This window comes from Rattus norvegicus, chromosome 11, assembly GCF_021556685.1.
Source record: "Rattus norvegicus strain SHRSP/BbbUtx chromosome 11, alternate assembly SHRSP_T2T, whole genome shotgun sequence".
Taxonomy (NCBI): Eukaryota; Metazoa; Chordata; class Mammalia; order Rodentia; family Muridae; genus Rattus; species Rattus norvegicus.
The window spans coordinates 74147003-74170625 of NC_141544.1; the positions used below are offsets into that span (position 1 = coordinate 74147003).

Below are 23623 nucleotides of genomic sequence, written 5' to 3' on the forward strand. Positions count from 1 at the left end.
CACCTATGTTGAACCAGTGATTGTTTTTATGAATGAGGAATTATGAGTGGTGGGAGTACAAATAACTGAAGACAGAATGTTATAGAAAGAAAATGAGGCAAGACTAGAGAAAAGGAGACATGCTATTTTTATGAAGAAAACAGGAAATCCATCTTCTTGAGCAAACCGGGAACAAAACAGCAAGCTGGTTTGGAAGACAAGCTAAATGGATGGGAGAGCAAGGACGATGGGCTTCTATGACCTTGCTGAGAAGTTTAGACATGGAAAAGCACACAAATGGAAGAGTCATTACTTCTGTCATCCAATTATTAACTTATGTAGTTAAATTTATATACTGTTAGATGCCATATAATAAAAAATTACAGATAGGTCAAGCCATAAGGAATTTAATGTTAGTGAAGGGACATCAAGTTGTGGTGTATGCGATAGTATGTGATTGCCCTTCAAGAGAGCAGGGATGGTAAGTACCTGGTGAGAAATGACCCATATGCCATCAGAATGGACTTAGCATTTGTTCCATGTCAAAAAAGACAATCAGAAGTATGTTGAGATGCTGGTACTTTAAATTCTGGATAGCTGGTTTGTGGTGGACAGACCCTGTGGGAGCACAGGTTGTTAAGGCACTGAGAATACAATTCAGAGGCCAGGTGATTAAGGCCCCTGTAGAATTATGGCTGTTGAGAAGAATTTTAAAGGAGGATATCAGTAACATTTAGGAACTGATTAGATTTAGAGGTCAAAGAGAAAGAGCAATTGAATAAATTTACAGTGATGAGACTGGGGCATTGAATAGATCCTTGTGAAATTATGAATAATTAGGAAATGGGACAGGAATGATGGGGATGCTCCCCAGTGCTCCCATCGCAGTCCTCCACACCCAGAGAAGGGCTCCTAGAGCTTAAAAGCCATGGCATGATTTAGAGTTAATGATTCCCTCCAGGATACAATTCATGGGCAAGGTGATAAAGCCAACCGTGAAGGAGACCATGCGCTGCCCCCTATTGGATACTCAATTGATGATTTTCTGTGGAATTGAACAGAGTTGTGAGAGGCAAGGGCATCATAACGACATTGCAGAGGGAACTCAGAGGCAGTCCTGAGTGGTATAGAAGACGGGCTGTGGACCTCCGAGACCTCCAGAGATGGAGTCCAAGCTTTCCAACTAAGTGGGAAATTTAAGGCAAGTGACTTCACCTTTTCCTCAACCAGTGTTCACATCTGTAAATTAGAAAGTGTAATATTCTTATACCTCACCTTGCAAGGCATGGAAATAATGCTGTGAGACAGTGAAGTACTTGAATAACTTCTCTAGACCTTATTTTATCTAACAAACACTAGGTATTTCCACATTTATATGATTACTGATTGAGGGGCACATTGCTAAAAAGTCAGGTAGATGTTTTATAACCTGAAGAACAAGAGCTGAATGTACAGTCCTGGTTATGACTTAGCAAAAGCCTTTTAAGGAAGAAGTAGAATAAGAGGTGTCCTAGCATTTAAGAGCATTTGCTATTCTTGCATAGGATCAGAGTTCAGTTTTGAGCCCTCCAATTAGGTGGTTCACAACTTCACTGGAGTTCAGAACATTGCTATCTGGTATCCTTTGCAACCTCTGTGAGCTATAAATAAACACACACACACATACACACACACACACACACTTTAATAAAAAGTATAACTTTTGAAAAAAATGGAATCATACTTCTTGGGATCAAGGAAGAGGGTGAAGATGAGAAATCAAACCAGTGCCCACAAACTACACTTTTAAAGACATGATGAACCAGAAATAACACAGAAAATTTGACCATCTCTAGTGACATAAAGCATTTAAATAAAAGGAGCAGTGCTCTTTGAAAGTCATCACTAGAGGAGATACTAATGCTTCTGCTACTGATACTCCTGCTAGAAATGAAAACACAATGCTGTTCATGACTATTTTCAAACTTTAGGCCAACACAGAGGAAAGCTCATGGGAAGGAGACAGTAATGATTAATAGTAGCCAAAGGGCACCTCTTTTCCAATCTCTTATTTGATCCTAGAAAAAGGCATTCTGCACACAACAGTTAAAAGTATGAGAGCCCATTCTTAATTTGATTAATCAAAATAGGCAACTTCAATGTATAGAAAATTAACAATAGCATTCCTAATATGATAATGCTCTAATTCCAGTATAATCTTGGTTGCATTATAATTTCAATAGTAATAGAAAAAGGCACATAAGTCCTGTGTCCTCAACAAGGTCAAGTACCAAGGGCTTATAGCTAATCAAATCCTGGGCTAGTAGTTTCTTTCCAGGTACTCCAATGCTGTCTAATGTTTCCTCTCTTTTTCCTGCTAAGAAAATCTAAATGATCTAAAAGCAACTCCAGAGAGGACAATAGAGAAGAGAACAACTGTTAGAAAATGTGCGTTTGTGTTCCACACTCCCAGGGTTTTCAAAGTAATAAAAACCAATTAGATGAAGAACAATACAATCTTACCAGTACTAATAGAGGTTTTAATAATAGATAGGGTTCTTTCTGCAGAGCAGGAACTGAAAGTAGCAGCAGTATCCATTGCAGAGCAGTCTGCTGACCAATGTTCAGTGGCAAACCTTGTGTTAATGTGGCAGTCTGCCAACTTCAGCTCTTTAGAACCAGGATAGGGCTCAGAAAATGACCATATGCACCTTGTACTTGTGATAACACCAAGAGGCTTCGCAAATATCCTCCCTGGAGAGTGTAGGCTAAGTGATAAACTATGCCAGAAGCCCCCTTAGAAGGTTCTCAGCTGAAGATTCTACCCATACAGTGGTGTTCAGTCTTAACATACACAGTATTTTTCCCCAGCCAAAGGCACCCAATATCAATAGGTCTTTGTTTCACTAACTTACATTTTCTCTGCATTTGCTTACTAATTCTTTGCTTAAACTGCAAAGTATGGAGAACTTGTTGTCATGGAAACCATCATTAAAATGATTCATCAGTTTGACTTAATTCATCACTCCCTTCTCTTTAACAAAACTGTTAAAGGGAACTCTTTAAAGAGAAGGGAATAGTACGTGGTGGTGGGGGCTGTGTGTATGTGAGGGGCATGTGTTCAAAAAAGATCACTATGTGAGTCTCCCACATGTAAATTAACAAGAGCTCTACCCCCTTTCAGGTTTTAGTTTCATTCTTCTACACTCTTCTTTTAAGCATAATCATTTAGGTCTATGAAAGGAATTTCCTGAGGGTGTGTGGTTATAGTGCAAATTTTGTATGATCTGATCAAGCTTGTGAATAATACATTCATCTGTGCATAAGCTTCCCAGGGCATGTCCTCCTGGCAGAGCCTCTATAAATGAAGCATTTTAACGGAATTCTTTTAAGGATGCAGGAGGTGTAAATATACGTGGGCGGAGAGGGTGGAGAAAAGACTGGAAACCACAGTGACACCATTTCCTCCTTAGGATCCTGTGTTGCATTCAAATGCTGTGTAGAGAAAGCAGCTGCTGGTTGGCATGGGACTGAGTTATAACAGCATTTCAGAACGGAGAGTGAATTGAATAGAGCCTGATCAAAAACCCTGTCCTGAGTAAGACAAGTGGCTAAGTGAGAGGTGATAGGCAAGACAGTTCATTTCCAGGTCCTTCTCTATGCCTTAAGGGGTAAAGACAGAATATCTCATCTCTCTGTTTCTCCCATACAGAAATTGAAGTGTTACATTAGTTTCTTTCAAAGGTCTTTTTTTAAAATTGGATAGTTTATGCATTTACATTTCAAATGTTATCCCCTTTCCCAGTCCCCCTATTTCCCATCCCCCCTTCTCCTGCTTCTATGAGGATGCTCCCCTCCCACCCACCAACTGCCACCTCAACAACCTGGCATTTCCCTACACTGGGGAAATGAGCCTTCACAGGACCAAGGGCTTCTCCTCCTATTGATACCAGACAATGCCCTCTTCTGCTACATATGCGGCTGGTACTTTTAAAAATAGCATTTATTCTAATCTATCCTGTAACTTCTTAAGAGGTCATAGGCATTCATTAAATAGTATTAGACACTCAGAGTTGTTCTGGAACACTTGTTAGAATCTTAAGAGGTCTGAATATTTCTGGCACTGGATTTACTTAACTGGTAGGAAAGTGAGGAAAATTTAGAGTCTTGCATAGTCCAAAGCATCTCAATATATCTGATTAGGAAGGTAGCAGGGCATTCACGCAAATACAGTTCTCAAGACTCCTCTTGCAGCCTATGGTTCAACAGTCCTCTACAGATACCTATGTTAAGAAGAACTCTGTACACTTTTGTACTTAGATTAATTTAATAAGTAGATGAAGGAGTTGATGCACTCTTACTGTTGAGACGAAATGAGGAGACATCCAATATTTGAAGTTTCTCATTTTCTATCAGATCCAAATTAGATGAGTTGGCTTTGAAAACACGTGGAACACTACAAACATCTTATAGCTATAAAGGCCACAACTCCCCATCTATGTCTTAGGCAGGCAGGGAAAGTCATGCTCCCCTCCGGTTCTTACTGTGATGGCAGTCTCCTGCAGTCTCCACAGACAAAATGACAAATCCATGCACGAGGCTAGTGCGTGCACATCTTAGAATACCACAAGAAAACGAAGGAGCTCAAGAGCACTAGAGAAGCTGGAAAAACAAGGTGAAACTGAGTTCTAAGAAGCATTGTGGGAAGAGAGCAGACGCCCTCGTGTAGACCCACTCAGCAGCTAACGCGCTCCCTCACCCTTCTTCACAGCTGCATCTACGTCATCTCGTCAGTAATCGCCTCCAACTCCATACCGTCCTATCTCTTTAATAATAAATAAACAGCATTATTTGCCTTAGCCACTTACTATATTTATTACTAAGTAATAAAGAAAAGGGGAAACTAGATTCGTATGTGGCTGTGTGTGACCATATGTTGGTGTACCTGAATGTCTCAAACTTTCCAACAGTAGAGGAACAAAATAAATGATATTCTTTTTTTTTTTATTAACTTGAGTATTTCTTATATACATTTCGAGTGTTATTCCCTTTCCCGGTTTCCGGGCAAACATCCCCCTCCCCCCTCCCCTTCCTTATGGGTGTTCCCCTCCCAACCCTCCCCCCATTGCCGCCCTCCCCCCATAGACTAGTTCACTGGGGGTTCAGTCTTAGCAGGACCCAGGGCTTCCCCTTCCACTGGTGCTCTTACTAGGATATTCATTGCTACCTATGGGGTCAGAGTCCAGGGTCAGTCCATGTATAGTCTTTAGGTAGTGGCTTAGTCCCTGGAAGCTCTGGTTGCTTGGCATTGTTGTACTTTTGGGGTCTCGAGCCCCTTCAAGCTCTTCCAGTTCTTTCTCTGATTCCTTCAACAGGGGACCTATTCTCAGTTCAGTGGTTTGCTGCTGGCAATAAATGATATTCTGAAGGCGAACAAAAAGGTCATCACTTTTAGTTAATTAAGTAATGATTCAGCATTAATAGCTTTCCTTCATTACTAGAGTAATCTGTAATGTTAACCATTTTATTCATTATTATTATTATTATTATTATTATTAATTTTAACTGTTTTATTCTAAATAAGATTATTCTGCCCCAAAATAGTAAGTATTTCTCATAAAGGGTAAGATGCTTAAAGGTAGGTCTAGTATACCGGCTAACCATTTGGAAGTCAAGAAAATATTTTTATGGAATACATCAATGACTGTAAAATATAGATATGTCTATTAATGTATATATATGTACATTATATACACATTATATATGAATGTATAATATAATTTCTGAGAACATTATGAATATGTTATTTGAGACTAGAGAGGACATAATTGCTATTGCTTGCAAATGTCAATCAAACTAATACGAAGTTAACCCTGAACAAAAAGCCACTGTCCTGGAGAGGCTCCAAATTTTAAGGCTTAAAATTTATCTTCTGTTTTTTTTCCACACAGCTTGATGCAAAGCCTCTATTTCAAATCCCTGAACCTTCCCTATCAGGAAATACAGCATATTTTCTGCTCTGTGGATTTCATAGTCATGGAAGCTGGGGGAGAATAGTTTCCATGATTAATCTTAAAACTCTACCACTAGTATGTGGAAAGTCTTTTGCTCTGTTGACTAAAGAAAGTGAAGATTCCTGAGAGGGTATTCCCACTAATTAAGGACTTTATAATCTCTTTGAAACTACAGGATAGATTAGATAGAATCTTAGAAACCTGAAATAGACCAGAGATGTGTGATTCGAGTCAAATATACAGAACTAATTTTAAAGTATAGTAAAAGTATTAACCAACCACCTTCTCTCTGGTATCATATCAATCATTTTTATAGCTCTTATTTCATTTAAAAATCTTATAGTGACTATGAATGTTGCATAGTCACAATTTCAATGTGTTCAGTGAGACCAACAGATGTTTAAGTAACTTGAATGCAGTTATCCTGAAATGGTGCTACATCTGTATTATATGTATAATGAATTTTATGTAGGATGGAGATAGGAAACTAAGTTTATGATATGAATGAATAATATCATTCAGAAAGGCAGACTCTAAGAGGAAAAGACTATCTTAGGATTATTAATTTCTATTGTTGGGCTCTAAGCCATCCCCTTACACATGCCGTATAACCCCTCCTCAATTATCACAAGACGGGATGTAAAGGCACACATGGCAATTAGAGTACTGGCTTGCTCTGAGCTCAGGAGATGCACACACATGGGTCTCAGTAATGACCCAGAACTAGATAGATTGAACTTAGTCGAAAGCTGAACTTTCTATATTTGTTATGTCCATATAACCATGAATTAAAGTTACATTTTGCAAGTTTAGAAAATATATTTTTTGTTTGAATGATATATTGCAGATAGAGTTTAGACAGATGAATAAAACCTTTATTTCTTAATTAGCTAAATGAAAATGTATTAGAAACCGACAATCCATAGACACAAAATTGGAGCCTTCTCTTCTATCTCCCAGGTTTAGTATGAAAATATTGCTTTTCAGATAAGAACAGAATATCGGACAACTGACCCATGGAGGGTTGGAGAGTTCTAAGAAGGAGGTTGTAGAAGACAGTGAGCATAGTATAACATGTGAATGCTAAGCAGTCTCAGCCTCCAGCCTGCAGAACTCTCCAGAAAAAAACTTTTTCATTGCAAGAAGTTATCAACAATTAACAACAGTTCAGCTATAAGCAACACTTATGTCAGTAGTACATAAGCTCGATAACGAAAACAAACTCACGTATAGTTTCAATTGGTGCAAAGAATTACCGAAAAAATAAAGAATTGTTTTCTTCTCGAGTAAACCAAGGCCACAATATAGCTTTTCTGTACTTGAATACTTAGCAAGAACGCAGGGCTGAAGTTCAGTTATATTTTAGTATTAACTCTATTGATATTATAGAAAATAAACAAAAAAGGAGAGACATGAGAGGCAAAACTGCAAATATTCTCCATTACGAGCCAGCAACCTGAAGAAGATATTTATAAAAATTAATAACTATGTCACAATTTTCAGGTATTATGTTAAACATTTCTCCTAATGAGTTCAAATAACTCACAAAGGATGAGAAACACTTAAATGCTATTTGGTGGGGCCAGGAAAACTAGAAAAGTAAGAAAACTATTCAAAGTCACAAGTAAGATGGTAGAAATAAGAATCTGGCTTGGCATATCTTTAAAAATCTTGGGTCATAAAAAAATTTAAAAAAAAAGAAAAAAAAAGAAAAAAATCTTGGGTCATCTAGAGTATTACTTCCCCTGAACAATCACTACTGTTCAAAACTTTTTTCTTATGGGTCCTCAGCACACTGCAAATACGGAGCTTCCTTAGTAGTATGTGGCTCTCTACAACTAGGCTTGCCCTGTCAGCAGTGTTCTGGAAGTCATTGATAGCACCTTGAGTTAAAACGGGACGGTCTGACTCAAATAAAGCTGTGTTAGATTCACTCGTGAAATATCCTCTTGCTGCTCGTGTGTGTATTTGGTTAAGATACTTCCCAGGCCAATATTTCTCTTAGGAAACCCCTAGCCACATGCGCACTGTACAATTATACCATCATTTTGTCATGCCCACTCTTACACATTAGAAGAAGCTGTTTGTACCCGGGCTGGAATCTACCTCTGCTGCATTTTGGATCTTGAATATCTTTTATTGGTCCAGTTGTCAAAGGGTGGTCCCAATTCTATATCATTACTGGAAAGTAGTGACACCTTTAAACATGGGACCTAGATTGAACTTCTTAATCATAGGGGTTTAAATAGCATGCTCCCAGAGAGGATCTAAGACATTAATTTCTGTTATCTTCCTTTGTCTACCCTATGATATGAACAGTTTACTTCATCCACAGTCAACATGTTCTGTCCCATACTGGAAATCTCAAAGCAAAAATTCTATCTGACCATAAACTAAGTTCTCTAAACTGTGAACCACAATGAACCCTTTATCCTTATAATTTATCTCAGGTATTTCCTCTGTATTGAAAAGCTAATATAGCTACCACATTAATGTATTTTTACAATCATCATTCATTGCTGACATTTCTCTAAGTGAGACCCAAGAGGAGACACACTGGCATGTCACACAGGACCCTGCTGCAGTTGATGTTGGTGAAATGAATTGGAAAAATCGGAGTTTTGAGATCTGTTGACATAATCTTGAGTTTTGGATCTATAATACCTTCTATATAACAGTATTCATATTTCACAGAAACTCAGATAGTAAATGTTATGAAAACGAAAATAAACTGAATACATACATCAAGCTCATGTTGTAAAGTATGTGTGTGTGTGTGTGTGTGTGTGTGTGTGTGTGTGTGTGTGTGTAGAAGCATACATTTTGTCAACAAACTTTAAATGACTCGGATTATAAAATATTTACATGGGCTGTGTTGAAGTGTTATTTTAAATACCTATTTCTTAATACGATTTTCCTTCAAAGCAGGATAAACCCTTTTATCCTTCACATTTAGCTGAACCATGAGTTCAAGTGTCTTTGAAATCTCTGAAAAGTGTTTGTATGATCTCTCTCTCTCTTCACACTCTGAGATGCAGGGCCTGTTTCAGGGCGGGCTGAAACACTCACTGCTCATGACCTCTGAACCCAGCTTCATATGAAATTATGCACGTGCGATTGGAGAGTCTAGCACTTGCAATTTTGTTCAATCAACTATTTAGAAAGTTGTTAGATGTAGGCTTTGTTTGACTTCATTCATTGAGCCACTCTGTGTTAACGATCATTCAGGCCATGTGTCAACCCACTGGAGAGAAAATTCAGAATGAAAGCCTCTGAAATTTGAGCTCTAGGTCTTAAACATAGAAAATATGTGGCTTCCTGTCTTGACCATGAGTGGCTTTTTTGAAAAGTGATTGGCAAGAATAGGCTTCAAGAATCTTTCTCCAGTCAAATAGATTAATTATATTTCACAATTGATTTTATATTTCAATGAAGATGTCAAGATCATAATTTAATGTATAGTTTATAATGTACAATGAACAAACCAAGCACTCCAAGAAGCTTGTAGGGAAAGAACTGGAGGAGTGGGATGGCTCCTTGTCATACCTTGTCTTTTCTATGTGTTGTGTGATACATTGTTCTTCTAATGAGGAGACAAATAATTTACTGTCACCTGCACGTATGCTTAAAGCCAGTGTGTTCCAGTCTCTATAACAATAAATCAGCCTTGGTCATATGGAAAAGGTATTAAAATATTTGTGGTTTATATTGTTGTACATTTCTTTACATTTCTTTTCAAGCTGAGCAATTTTTGGCACAGTCTTGGTAAGCATGTAGATGGCAAACTTGAAGCATCAAGAGCCTGCATTTCTCGGTTGAGGGTTTAGCTCAGTGGTAGCGCGCTTGCCTAGCAAGCGCAAGCCCCTGGGTTTGGTCCTCAGCTCTGGAAAAAAAAAGCCTGCATTTCTGAAACAATTTAGATGTTATCTCACAATACTTCCAAGGGACTTTCAGATTTAATTTCTTACCGAAAAACCTTGCAGCACTACTCCCTCACAGTTTTCGCTCTGTATACTTTTCTTGGGACAATGTGATATGTATACATAGGAGACATTTAGGAAGAAACATTGCTGCTCTAATTCATCTTTGAAAAATTACTATGAAAAGTGTCTGCCATTTGCTACCTGTATAGAGTCCTGTTTCAAGTGAATAGTCATTGATGTTTACATAGTTATTTTTACTTCTTGTTTTGAGATAAGATCTAATTCTAGAGTCCTCTGTGGTCTGGAACTCACAACAATCCCCCAGTCTCACTCTCCTTTTGGGCTGGGATGAGAGACATCTAGGTGTACATCACTATCATTATCTGACATGCCACGGGGATCAACAGGCTGTACTCTTTCAAAGAATCTTCCATGTTGCTTTCTATGGATAAAAAAATAGTTATCACTCAACTAGCAGAGATAGAAATATAAAATAAACGGTTAAATTGAATGTATAGGTAAGAATATGCTAAATTTATACCTTATATATATTTATAAATACATATGAATGAAAATGTCTGGTAAATTTTCTGAATATTAAGAGATTAGTTAAAACAAAATAGTTCTCATTCCAAAATTCACCTTTAAAGTTATTTTAAAAGCTAAAAAGTACCTTAGTTAAAACATTGGTTTAGAGGTTTCCAAAGAATTTTTGGTGCAGTGTTGTACTTTGGAAATGAGCAATGAAAGACAGAGATGTTCCCATCTGCAGCTGTTCCTCTCACTCTTGTCTCCCACATTATGGAAGATGATGAGACAATACATACACCAGTGAAGGTTGACTCTCCCCCTCTTTAATGTGGCATTAAACATTCATTTCCATTGAGCCCTTGAAATAATGCTGAAGGAGTTAAGGCATGTTTTTCAGTTACTATTATTGTTTTCTTTTTGCTTTAAGTAGAAAATATTTATAAATAAATATTGGTGTGTGTGTGTGTGTGTGTGTGTGTGTGTGTGTCTCATTGTGAACTATCTTTGCCAGCCATATTATTTTTCAGATGGATCTATGTACCATTTGGGGATACAGTCCTTTCCAAATGTTTTAACAGCACTGTGTCAGGTGAATCAGATAGACAGGACTTTCCCAGGTTTATATGCCTTCGGATGAAGAGTGATTGAACTTCACCCTGCCAGAAGCTGAAGCATTTGCTGACACTCCCTAAATACTGGTTGAATCATTCCTTCCTCCTTTGCTGGGTTACTGAGACCTCTGTGTGAGCCGAGGAAGTCAGGGAGGAAGTGGATTTTAGTATCAAGCATATTTGATACAAATCATTTGCTTCCTAATTAAAAGAGAGAAATGTACAAATGTACTAAAAGGCACGTTACACATTTTGTCTTATTTCCTTATTGTTTTAATTAAAAATGTAATAAAGAGAAAAGTCTACCCTGAGGGCTGACATTCAGTAAGCCCTCAAGAAACAGTGTCTGCTCCTAACCTGCCTCATAAGATATTCCTACTACTAATCCACTGTAACACATGTAATTATTATTATTATCACTGTATGGAACCTTCCTTTTTCATAATATTTTCTATATTGTAAGTGTCAGGTTATCATTTATAATTCAGAGACAATGCTCTCACAGGTGTATAACCTCAGTGTTTGGGCAAATGCTTCGCAGTGGTGAGAGGGCAGATCTCTATCTCACAACAGCACCTTACCTGTTAGAATGAAAGAAGTCAATTGGATAGGAATCAGCACTGTGGAATTATATACAACAATGTCTTTTCAGGCATTTACCGAAATGATTCAGAAATAAATACTTTAACCTGTCAAGATCCAGAGCATGGAGCTGGTGGGAAATCTCAGTGTCTTTTGACTCTTTCAGACTTCCAGGGCTTTCAGGGTTGTGGAAGATAAAATGCAGACCTAATAAAGCTGGTTCTCTAGGGTCATTTTCTTATACCCAGTACCAGAGAAAGGGCTCACTACACCGTTAGAATACTTTTATTTTACCTTACAACTAAATGGGTCTCATGTAGGGAAAGAGAAGTTCTTTCTGTGATGCAAAATGAGTCAGGCCTAGATATCAACTGTGGGACATAGTATTAATTGTGAATATGTGTAGCCCACTAAGGTGCTACTGAGAAGGTATATCTTGCATTATGAGTTTTATCACAATGCTATAAGTAAACACGATGCATCTAATCTCAGAACTCAGGTATGGTAGTGACATGGATTATGATAGAAAATATTTTTACTCATCCTCATTCAGTTGTGTACATTAAGAGTTAAGCTTTGTGTATTTATATATCTATTGTATCTCAATAAATTGGTTAACAGAATCAGAACATCGGCAGCAACAAAAGCTTAAACTTAATAATGTAAAACTAGGTTTAAAAAGTTTATGTAGTAAGCCCATTGTATTTTATGTTTCTCTTTCCATTTTTCAATCCCAACTTCTTTAAGGACAAACTCTGTTTTGTTTTGTTTTTTGTTTTTTGTTTTTTGTTTTGTTGTTGTTGATGATGATGATGATGATGATGATGATGATGGTGCTTTGTAAACTCTGCACTGTGTCTTTAGTAGATGCAGGTTTGTTAATGTACACCCCTCTACAGTCTCCTCTCTTTTACATCTTCCTTGCTTTTATTCATACTCAATGCCTCCATCATCTTAGTTTGCCCTACAGGACTTCCCTCATTTTAGCCCATGCTGCCTTCTTCGTAAAGAGGAACTCAGTGAGAACTTAAAGCAATGTGAAAAGGGGGAGAGGTGGGAAAAGAGAATATTGGATAAATTGGCAGAAAGATAAAGGAAGAGTAGGAGGGGAAAGCTACTTGGAGGGAGAAAATGAAAGTGGTAAGGGAGGAAGAGGAGAAAAGGAGAAAGGCAAAAAGGGGGAGAGAAAGGGAAGGACAAAGCTTGACAGAGGAAAGGAAGGGAAGAAGGGGAGGAAATCCCATCTGATGAACCATTGCTATGATAGGTATAACAGGACGGACTGTAGGCCCTAACAAACTAGGAATAAAGAAAGAGAAAAAGAACTGTAGGTCTGCAGCAACTGAAAGGACTATTCTGATGAGGAATGTTCTGGAAGACCAGAGGTATCAGGTGAGTGTGTAATGGGGCATTAGGAATCCTCCCCGTGTACAATGGTGGAATTTGCTTTTGTAACAGTAGAAGAGAAGGCTGTTGTTCTTTGCTTGCTCTTGTTTTGCCTTTTATAATTGGCTTATTCATTCTAGATAACTCAGAGTAGGAGGGAGCATATTTTTCATTAATCTGCCAGGGAACTTCAGACCTCAAGCGCCGACCCTCTAAGAGACAGCAAGCATAGAAGATGTCATCAGGGACCACATGAGCATGGTATTGCGGTCAAATTTTCATCTAAATTTGAGGAGACCAATAATTGTGCATGTCTGAACTATAATTAAGAGAAAAACTATCATGCACTCTGTTGGTTGTTTCTGATAAATATTTGGGTTAAATAGAGAGATGGACACTATTGCACACCTCCGCAAACTAGCACCAGGGAGGCTGATGGAGAAGGTTACAAATTCAAGGTCAGCCTCTGCTGCACAGTTAAGACTGTGCCTCTAGTGGGTAACTATGAAAAGTTATTTCTTCAGTGTCTGAGATATGGTAGATACCTATATAAAATATGCATATGGTGCAAGCTATTATTAGAAGAATGCAGCCTATTTGCATGTTTATAGAAGGACTAAATAATTTTCCTTCCATTCTCAGAGCAAATAAAAAGTCCTTATTTTACTTAGGCCAAAGAATCCTTTTAAAGCTTAATGTTTTCTCCTGGGTCCCAAAGTAGCAACTTTTTCTATGACTTTTAAGTCAAATACAAGCTTTTGTATGCACCAAGGAATTTCTATCAGATATTACAAGCATGTAGTATTACAACTGCCAATGATTGGTCCACAGGCTAAGGCAGAAAACATAGAATCTGGGTTCTCTGGCTGTACCATGATTTGAGAATTCTCTCTCAGTGTTATACTCTAGGCCAATGGGAAAAAACTCATAAATTCCGAGTTATATGAATAGTTTAAATCTATATCATAACTTATTGAAATGTTCAAGTAGTCTCTTAGGTGTAAGTAGAGATAGAAGTGAGAGCCAACTCCTAGAGACAAGAGTATCACTTCTTGAGATGCCTTAATTATTATTTTTCTTCAGATTGGCCTTTGAAAATTCTTGGCTAAGGATAACAGGCACCATATCTACAATGGAATCTTTGAGTTTAATCATCATAGCTAATCAATGAGTTAAGCTGTGTGTCTGTTATTCCCTTACCAATGAAAAATTGAAGCCTACAGGGGATCCATATCCAAGAAAGAAAGAAATAACATTTGGAGTCTCTTTCAATTCAGATTCCATAGAGTTAAAAATGCCATATTAATCTTTATTTGTCCCTAATTTCAAGTCCAATATTCTGATGCCTCTGTGTGTGTGTGTGTGTGTGTGTGTGTGTGTGTGTGTGTGTGCGCGCGCGCGCGCGCGCGCGCACACGTGCATGTATGTGATACTATGGTTGGACCCAGGACCATACATAGAGTAGAAATTATCGTAGTACCAAGTTATTACTTAGCCCATACTTGAAAGACCCTTTACCGTTTGTTTGTTTGTTTTCCTATAGATAACTTTATTCCTAATTTCTTTCTACATGCAACAAACTCATGCTCATATTTAATTATGTTCTATGCTTTCTGTAACTTTCAGTTTTACTGCTTGAGAAACAAGCAGCTGAAATTAAATGCCTATCATTTCCAAATAGATATTTTGAAGGCAATATTATTTTTCAGGTTTAAAAATCATCATTAACTCAGGATATTAAAACTAAACACTTGTCTTTCTTCCAAAGGATGACGAATTTCCATGGGGGAATTAAAGAAATAATTTTCTGTGTATCATTATAGAGAGGGTAAGGGAAAATTTGGAAAGATAAGGCCTCAGGCTAATGGAAGATAATTGACATTTTCTTTTAGGAGTTGTTAATTAAAACAACATTAAATATTCCCCTACAATCTTTTGTCAGTCAACAGGATAGACCACTGGAACTGCCACTGAGGGGCCCATCAAAACCTATAACATTCTCCCAGAGTAGCTAATTACAGCCATTTTAAAAGGTTTCCAATGCACTCCACAACATCTTTTTAGAAATTCCACTTCTATAAAACACTCAAATGTTAACAACCTGCCATAGAGAAGACACCATGGAGAAGCATTCAATCAATACTTCAGGGCACTGTCCAGGCATCATCTTATATAAGGCAAACTCTGTTTTAAGAGGACCTGTAAAAGTGATCCAATTCTTTCCAGTTTAGTCCTATAGAAGAAATAAGCATCACAAAACAGCATGCTGGGGAAACAAAATTAACAAATGCCATCAGGAAAACAGTTTAGCATTTTATTCAAAAGAGAAGATAAGCATGTAACATGAACTTAACTCCTTTTAAGGCAAGGAGTAGCCTATGTAAGGCTGAGTGGGTAGAGAGGCATGTGCGTGTATCCAGAGGCATGCACACTGCTCCAAGGAGACAAATGAAGGGCTCAGACATTCTTGTCTATTCAGTGTCATTTAGAGTCAAGGAAAAAATAAAGTTGAAAAATGGAAGACAGGAAATATACAATAATTAACCTTTATATTGTATAATGTATAATCCTGCCCTTATTAAATTAAAATCAAAATAGGAATAAGTAAGTGAACAAGATTTTGGAAGAAAATAGTGACATTTTATGAGAAAAAGAGAATATTGCTGAAAATTGTATGTCTGGGATCTCAGTCTGAGGTTGACATCATACAGAGATACCAGTTTACAATGCAGGGAAATGATAAATAAGCAGCAACCGAAATATCTGTTAAGGAAATCAAACTCTTAAATTGAGCTCATTTGTGAATTGTTACTCACAACCTGGCACTATACTTTGCAAGAAGGGCTTTAACTCCCCTGCCAAATAATTCCACATGCAGAAGCTCGCTGTGCAAGAAGCCTATTGAAAGAAATTCACAATAGATGTAGATTTTCAGAGAAGAGTTTTATAATGCTGCTTATAAAAAATAGAAAAGAAATGGTTTATATGCCTGACCCAATGGACTGTCGAGAATTAGGACTACCTATACACTCAATAGAAAGAGAATATACACGAATAAGTAGGAAGAAATATGGAATAAATATGGAAGAAAGTTCTTGATTAGATGTTAATAAGAGGGACACAGTAAAAACATACTATGGCTGGGGTCAGAGGAAGACAGACAACAAATACTTTTTAAAAATAGGAGACACATATTCATATGAACAACAATTAATGACAAAAGCAGACGTGAATTTGAAAGTGAGCTTGGAGGGAATATATGGAGTGGGAGAGGGATGGACGAAGTGAGGGATGGTAATGTAACATAATTATGATATTAAAAATAAAATGATGAAAAATAATAATGGTAGTAGTTTGACTTTCTCATTTTTAAGTTTATATTATTATGACAATTTTATGAGAATAATAAAACTTCGAGATACCTTATGCAATTGTTTCCATGGGTACCTGTTAGGCTGTCTATAATGGAACTGAATCCTAGACTTCTCAGAACCAAATAAATAGCATAGTAGTTGATATGTCCATGAGGTCTTTTGTTTGCAAAATAATTCACTATTTTTGTCTAAGTAAATGATCAGCTTTATATCTTCTGACTGTTTTGTGATGGAATTTGCAATAAAATTCTCCTTGGAAATTATATAATTGGATGCTTTCCATCCAGGAAAGGCAAGATCCTTTTGCTGGTCTAACTAAATTCTTGTCTGACATTTGGTTATAATTCTATGTTATTCCTGTATTTATCAAGAAGACATAGAAATTAGCATATGAAGCATAAGAAGAAAATACATTATCTATTGATTAACATTTTTACATATGCAATTTAAAGGACATTGTTTGATATTTTGGAATAGGGTAACTAACAAATGATAATAATATTTATTGAGCATGTGATAGCCCCTATGGTAATACTTTATTATTTAATACCATTGTATAATATCCATGTTTGACTCCATTTTATAAGAAAGTTAATCGAGGCACAGAGACACTCAAAGTACCTTCTTAGCTTCATGCTTGTAAGGGATCCTGCTGGGGATTATGTAATCTTTAATGTACTAGCAATCCTACTTTCCTTCGCCTCTGATGTCATGTTTAAATTAGATGATGACACTTATGCAGAGATCAGAAGCCAGTCTAAGATTTGACTACTTCTTATACTACTTACCATATGTGTCATGGTGTATCAGTGGGGATGTCTATGTGATCAGAGTCAATTGTAACTCCAATGCCTATGCTGCACCTTCCTAACCACAGCTAGATCAAGGAACCCTGAATGCTGACACACTCAGCGTCTGTGCATGAGAGAATCTACAATGGATGTGCTATAAGAGATTATAGAAGATACCAGTCCCTGTCTTAGTGGAGCTTATACTATCTCTACCATAAGGAGACAGAAATGAGGAAATATTTTGACATTATATTCCAAGAATATATTATATTATTTGAAACAAATAAGGAAATACATGTTCAATTTACATCTGTGTTTGCCTCTATGACCAATAGCCCTGGTGTATACAATGGCACGGATAGCCTGATAACACTGTTGCTAAAACTAGAAGTCCCCGCATTGGCGTAATCCAATGACATGTTAATTGTTGATGGACATTGGCTGGCTCATAAAAATTCACCTTGTCACCCATATAAATGTCATTTGTTATAGTTTTCACATTTGCATACAGAAAAGGATGCTTCTAGACCACAATGTACAACTCCTTGTAGAGTGATTAATAAATATTCATGATTTCAGTGTTGCTGTCAATGATGACAGATTTTATACATTAGTAAGAATATTATAAAGATAAGTATGTTACACTTTTAAAACAAAAATCATTCTAATACCCTTTAATATCAGTTCCAATACCCCAGAGGCATTTCATTTTTTACTTATGTCTCCCCTTCAGTCTTTATAGCTCTGGGAAATATGAAGTCATGAACCAGAAAATACTTGTATCCAATTATATTGAAAATATTTATCTACATATTACCCAAAATTTTACTATACAGCATGTTTCTGTGTAAGTACTTTGCATTATTTTACTTCAAGATATGAATAGTTTCTTTCTATATTGATTTTCTTTACATATTCTGCAAAACAGGTTCTGAGTTTGAATCTCTTCATATTTATACTATGTTCACTACACCCATGATTCATAATAATATTTACTAAGTGCCTTGTAAGTGTCAAGTACCAGTCTGACTATGGACATATAATAGGAAAGAGATTAACATTTTCACAGATTTTCCGTTTCCTGAGAAACACAAGAGCTAGTTACCTAAATAATATATTAATAATATAAAAATTTGAGATTCTGTGACGAACAAGGATTGTGATAAAACTTATATAGATAAAGTCATTTTTAGGATCAAAGACAACACACGAACTTAGGCGTAGGAAGGAGCAGAGACTATAAGAAAAGTTGAGATAGCATTAGAATTTTGAACACAACTAAGAACATTCCCAAAGCTGTACAGAATGACGCATTGCATCGTTAGAATTTGCTCAGCAAAGGAATGATTGAATTTGGCCATGCCGTTTCAGTTCTTGCTCTGTGACTCATTAAGTCTTATCACATGAGGCAGACAGTAGTCTACATTCAGCTCCTTTTAAAGAAGAGAAAACAGAATAGTTATGTTTTGATCCACTCTGTTTTCTTTCCCCCTTTCTCCCACCATGGTGTCCTCCTCACATAACCTCTAATGGACTCCTGCCTTTACATTCATACTAATGACACTTTTACTATGAGGGCTGCAGTAAGAATCTCACTTCACGGCCCTTGGTCCGGTGAAGACTTGATACCCCAGTGTACGGGAATGCTAGGGCTGTGAGGCGAGAGTGTGGGGTGGGTGGGGGAGCACACTCATAGAAGCAGGAGGGAGGGGTGAGATAGAGGTTTTTTTGTGGGGGAGGAAACTGGGAAGGGGGATGACATTTGAAATGTAAATAAATAAAATAACCAATAAGAAATTTTAAAAAAAGAGAAAAAGATAAAAGAAGAATCTTACTTCACGTTGAGGAAGAGGATCATAAAGAATGTTAAAACCCAGGAATAAGGCCACTATGTCTCCTAGAGATGTCATGAGCTGTCCTCATGAACTCTTACCAGCATGTCTGCCTAAACATGACTGGAATGAAGACAGACCTGCTAATGTGGGAGGATAAAAGCTCACTGCCTCACAACTATGCAAAGAACTACAGACAACTGAGGAATCTGAAAGCCATAGACACTCTTCCCCTGGGAAAAGCACCAAGTTATCTAAGACGAGATGATTGATGATCAGCTCTAAAAACATACACATATAAGTAACATGATATAGACTAAGCAGCTTTTATTTAATATATATATATATAACACATAGGCATAATACACTGACATGTTAATTGTTAATGGAACATATATATATATATATATATATATATATATGAAAAGAGGCAGGACATTATTATGTAAAATATTTTTTAAATATCACTTTTCCACTGTGGCATAGTACCATCTCTCTCATCATAAAGTGGTTTCACATAATTATATTTTATTTGAATATCCATGACATTTCATAATTTTAGGTTCATAATATGACATAAAATATGAAGTTGTAGAAGTGGAATTTTTACCTTTTCATCTAGCTCAATGCAGAAACAGTCTCTGACTATAATGATAAGAACCAGTTCATAATATTCCTACATTTACCCTATAGAAAGACACATTAACTGCATAATACAAAACTAGGCTCTTTGCTCTTCTCTGCTCTCTTGCCCTCTTCCCCTTTGTCCCTTCTCTTCCCATTCCCTTCTCCTCTTCTCTCAACATGCTCGTGGTCAGCCTTTCTTCTCCTCTTCTACTCTTCTTCTCTCATTAAACCTCTCCATGTGGAAAAAAACTATATAGATGTATTTATTTACTCAGACACATAGCTCATAACAACACTATATAGTTGTGGATGTGTAGCATAAAAACATGCACCCATAGATATTTCATATATGGTATAAGTTTACCCACATATATATATATATATATATATATACATATATACATATATATACATACACATATATATACTCTTTCAGTTCTCTTTGTAGTTAACCAGACAGCCCTCAATTCACATACACTCTTTCTACAACTCCATCTATCTCTAGGTCAATTGACTAAAACAGGAGATGCGGTCATCAGCAACCAATACTCCCTTTAGGAGAATGCATGATCATAAATCTTGTCAAGTGTACAAGAAAAAATACAACAGCAGCAACCACCGCCATAACAACAAACTCAGCCTGTGGAAATGCCAGCTTTTGTCATGGTTATTGACACCTTCGTATTAAAGCAGGTGATGTGGGTGAAAAGGCAGGATGAGAAAAGGGGACAGCAATGAGTGCCGGTCAAATACAGGATACACTGGTAGAGTCAGAAGAGAATAGTCAAGTAGTCCCTAATAAAAGACAGAGGAAACATTGGCAATATGAACACCCTTGGGGAGTCGTAAAATGGCTGTATAGATGCTGCTGGGGGGGGGGCATCTCTACAACCCATTCAGAAATTGAGACGATGATTATGAGGGGCGGAAAGAGGTCCTCTTTCTGGTGAACTAAAAAGACCCAAAGGTGTTTTCTACCAAGCAAATGCAGCCGGCTGCTTCCCAAGCAAGTAACTGAATAATTTAAGAAGACGTAAGCTAAGGAGAAGCAGGCTGTTTTCGTACCAGTTCGATTAGTTTCACGTAATTCCTAAAATTTGTTTAAAGATAGGAAATATGCTAAGATCTTCAGTTTTATAGACTCTAATTGTGGAAACGTAAGTCAATCAGTTCCGTCTCCACACTTGGTATCTTTGGTCCTCCGAGGATGACGCTCCCTTGCTTACCTAGTTCTAGCTAACAGTTTTACTTTAGATACCAGTGCTTATATGCAAAAAATAGATATGCCAATTAAAACAGATGGGTTTAACTAAGTATATTTAATAAACTCTTGAATATGTTTCCTATTCTTTTCACAATAAAGCAAGCAATTCATAAATTTTAAGAAGACATTGCAGTGGGTAAAAGATTTTCTGAGCCCCCTGCTGACGGCAAAAGGGAATTGCATCAAGGTTCATTACAGGGAACCAACCTGTTAACTCTTAGCCTTCCCACTGCTAATATAGACAGACCATGGTTGAAACGGGGAAAACAGATCATATCAGGTGAACGTATGAACACACGAGTGTTGACTCCTTTGTAGTTCTTGTACATAGTTCCACCTAGATTGTGATAATGAGAATGCGTACTGTCTTATTCTGATTAAGAATAGGCAACAATGCTACTTCATCTGATAGACACATCTCCTTAATTATCTACTTGATGACATACTTAGTGATCAATATTATGTAATATGGTAAGAATAGAATTGTATCAGTTAAGCACCCTGCTTCTAAGGGTTACATCTACTGCGAAGAATCAAATATCTGTAAAAGATGATCATGTTTTAATAGCAACAAGTAAAACCATAGCAAATAGAGAAGGGAGTGGTGAGAAAGGATATATGGCCAGCTATTGATTCACTGAAGACGTCTGAAACCTGTATTCTTAGGTTTGAAATAATAAACACCATGGACTTTACCTGTATTCTTAGGTTTGAAATAATAAACACCATGGACTTCATGGAAATGGGGCAGCTAAGGAAGTGATTGAGGGGAAGGCAAAAAATAGTGAGGAAATAGATAACATCGAACATAGATAGGCAAATATCAAAGCAATATTGACAAATATCAAGATAAAATAGTCTCATCCCATACCAGGGACACATTCTGGGGTTCTCTGTGGTTTCTTTCTCTAAAAGCATCTAGACATGAAAACCATTCTGAGTTTAGGAAACTAGATAAATAGTGGGAATTCCCCCAGGCAGCATTAGCATCTGTGTACTGGTAAAGAGTCTGCCTACACAAAAGGAATCCTTGGGACAAAAACATGGGTCTAGAATTGCAAAGGCCTAAACACAGTAAGGGTTCCTCTGATCAAAAGGTTCCTAATACTTATTGAGCACCCCCTCATCTGTGAGTCATACACACACAATAAGTACAAGGGCATCCAGGCGTCCAGAGGTGAGTTTAATAAGCTAGGAACAAAGGAGACCCTTAAGTGCTCTTTGTCTGCTCCAAGCCTAACCAAGGGCTGAAGTATTTTAGGGATAAATAGACAAGATGCACAAACAATCTGCTTGAAGCAAAACACAGGAGATACTACACATCCCCAAGACACAAGAAGGAAACACTAAAACTTAAGGGCACAAAGTACTTCTAAACACTAGTGATCAATGACTGATTCCACTGCTCCAAGCTCTATAAACAATATGAGTCAGGTGTGAACACAGGTTCCAAAGTAACGGCTTCTGCTAAGGGGTATTTTATAATTGATTAAAGAAAGCTATGCATATTTCAACATACCCATAAGTATATTAGCATTTCCCAAATCCTGGCCCACAGTGATAAAAAAAAAACAACCTTGAAATACTTTACTGAAGGAAAATCTGTTTCAATGTAAAGGGCTCTACTTTTTGTGAGGATTATTCCATCCCGATACTTTAATAATGAACGTCCTCTTTCATTCATGTAATTGGAGCAATCGTCATTGGAATATCTTATTGAAATTATTTCAAAGATAAGAACTTGGCAACTCACAAGGAGCTCGTCAATTTTATGGGAAATATATCTTCAAAGAGTGGTGGAAATGTCTAGCATAGAAAATTTAATTAAGAGTAGATTCATACACATACAGATCTGATGTGAAGTTCCAGAGAACAGCAGAAAATCAAATTTACTTCCTGTGCTTGGGGGTCCAGGGAAAAAGAGCATAAGAACCCCGGGAAAGATGTCTGATGCAGAAGCTACATGGGGAGTGAAAAGTTCAATGCCAAACTGACCAAGATAAGCCTTAGATATAGCTAAGGAGATCTCCTATCTCCTATATTCAAGGAGATAGGAGAGATAAGATTTTAGAATGATTTTAATCAAATTAAAGAACTTAGGTAGAAAGAAATGGAGAGAAGGAAGGACCTGGTTTTTAAAGTTCCAGAATTATATAATATCTCACCATATTCCCAGGATAAAACCAGAAGATGAACAAAAGATTTTACAAGCTCAGAGTACAGTATAGAGGGAAAATAAATGGATGGGCATGCCAAGAAAGAATGACTAGGACTATGTTCTCATGGTTCCAGGAAATTTGATATTTCCCATTCCCGAAACTCCAATTCCTCTCATTCAGGCAACTCAACTAAGCAAATAACATCTTTAAATTTTTACTTTCTCTATGAACTTTTTCACCAGCTTGTTGCTAGTGCCTTGCATCTAAGCCATTTAACAAAATCCATACTCGTCCACATCAAACTGTTCACTGTGTTATGGTACTTGCCTATCAGATTGTATTACATAGTTTATATCTAGTGATATGTGGCTAAGTGATATTAAAATCCTTTGGAGAATTATGTGTGTTTTGTACTTATGTGTATGTCCTATAAATCTCCTAGAACATAAATCATTTGGAAGACCCCAGTAAGGTTTATATCTCCAAGATATTAGGGGGACTGGATGTGAATTCTGGTATCTCCATTGAGTCGCTATAGGAGTATAGATAAATGAAAGCAGACAAGTTTTTC

At 37.0% G+C, this 23623-nt stretch overlaps 1 protein-coding gene and 1 long non-coding RNA gene across 6 annotated transcripts in view; one reads left to right on the top strand and one right to left on the bottom strand.

Moving 5' to 3' along the window:
• The window catches only part of Lsamp (limbic system-associated membrane protein), a 2169253-nt gene that overhangs the window by 1848717 nt on the left and 296913 nt on the right, over positions 1 to 23623 (bottom strand). The gene's annotated exons all lie outside the window — the stretch shown is intronic.
• LOC148002606 (uncharacterized) overlaps positions 1 to 23623 on the top strand; it is a 50159-nt gene that overhangs the window by 18474 nt on the left and 8062 nt on the right. For 2 of the 4 annotated variants that reach the window (XR_015633459.1, XR_015633460.1), the window contains exons 4-5: positions 1041 to 1180; positions 4524 to 4817. The exons of the other annotated variants lie outside the window; for them this stretch is intronic. This is a non-coding gene — a long non-coding RNA (uncharacterized LOC148002606). Of the gene's footprint in view, positions 1 to 1040; positions 1181 to 4523; positions 4818 to 23623 lie in introns of those variants that run through there. 4 annotated transcript variants of the gene reach the window in all.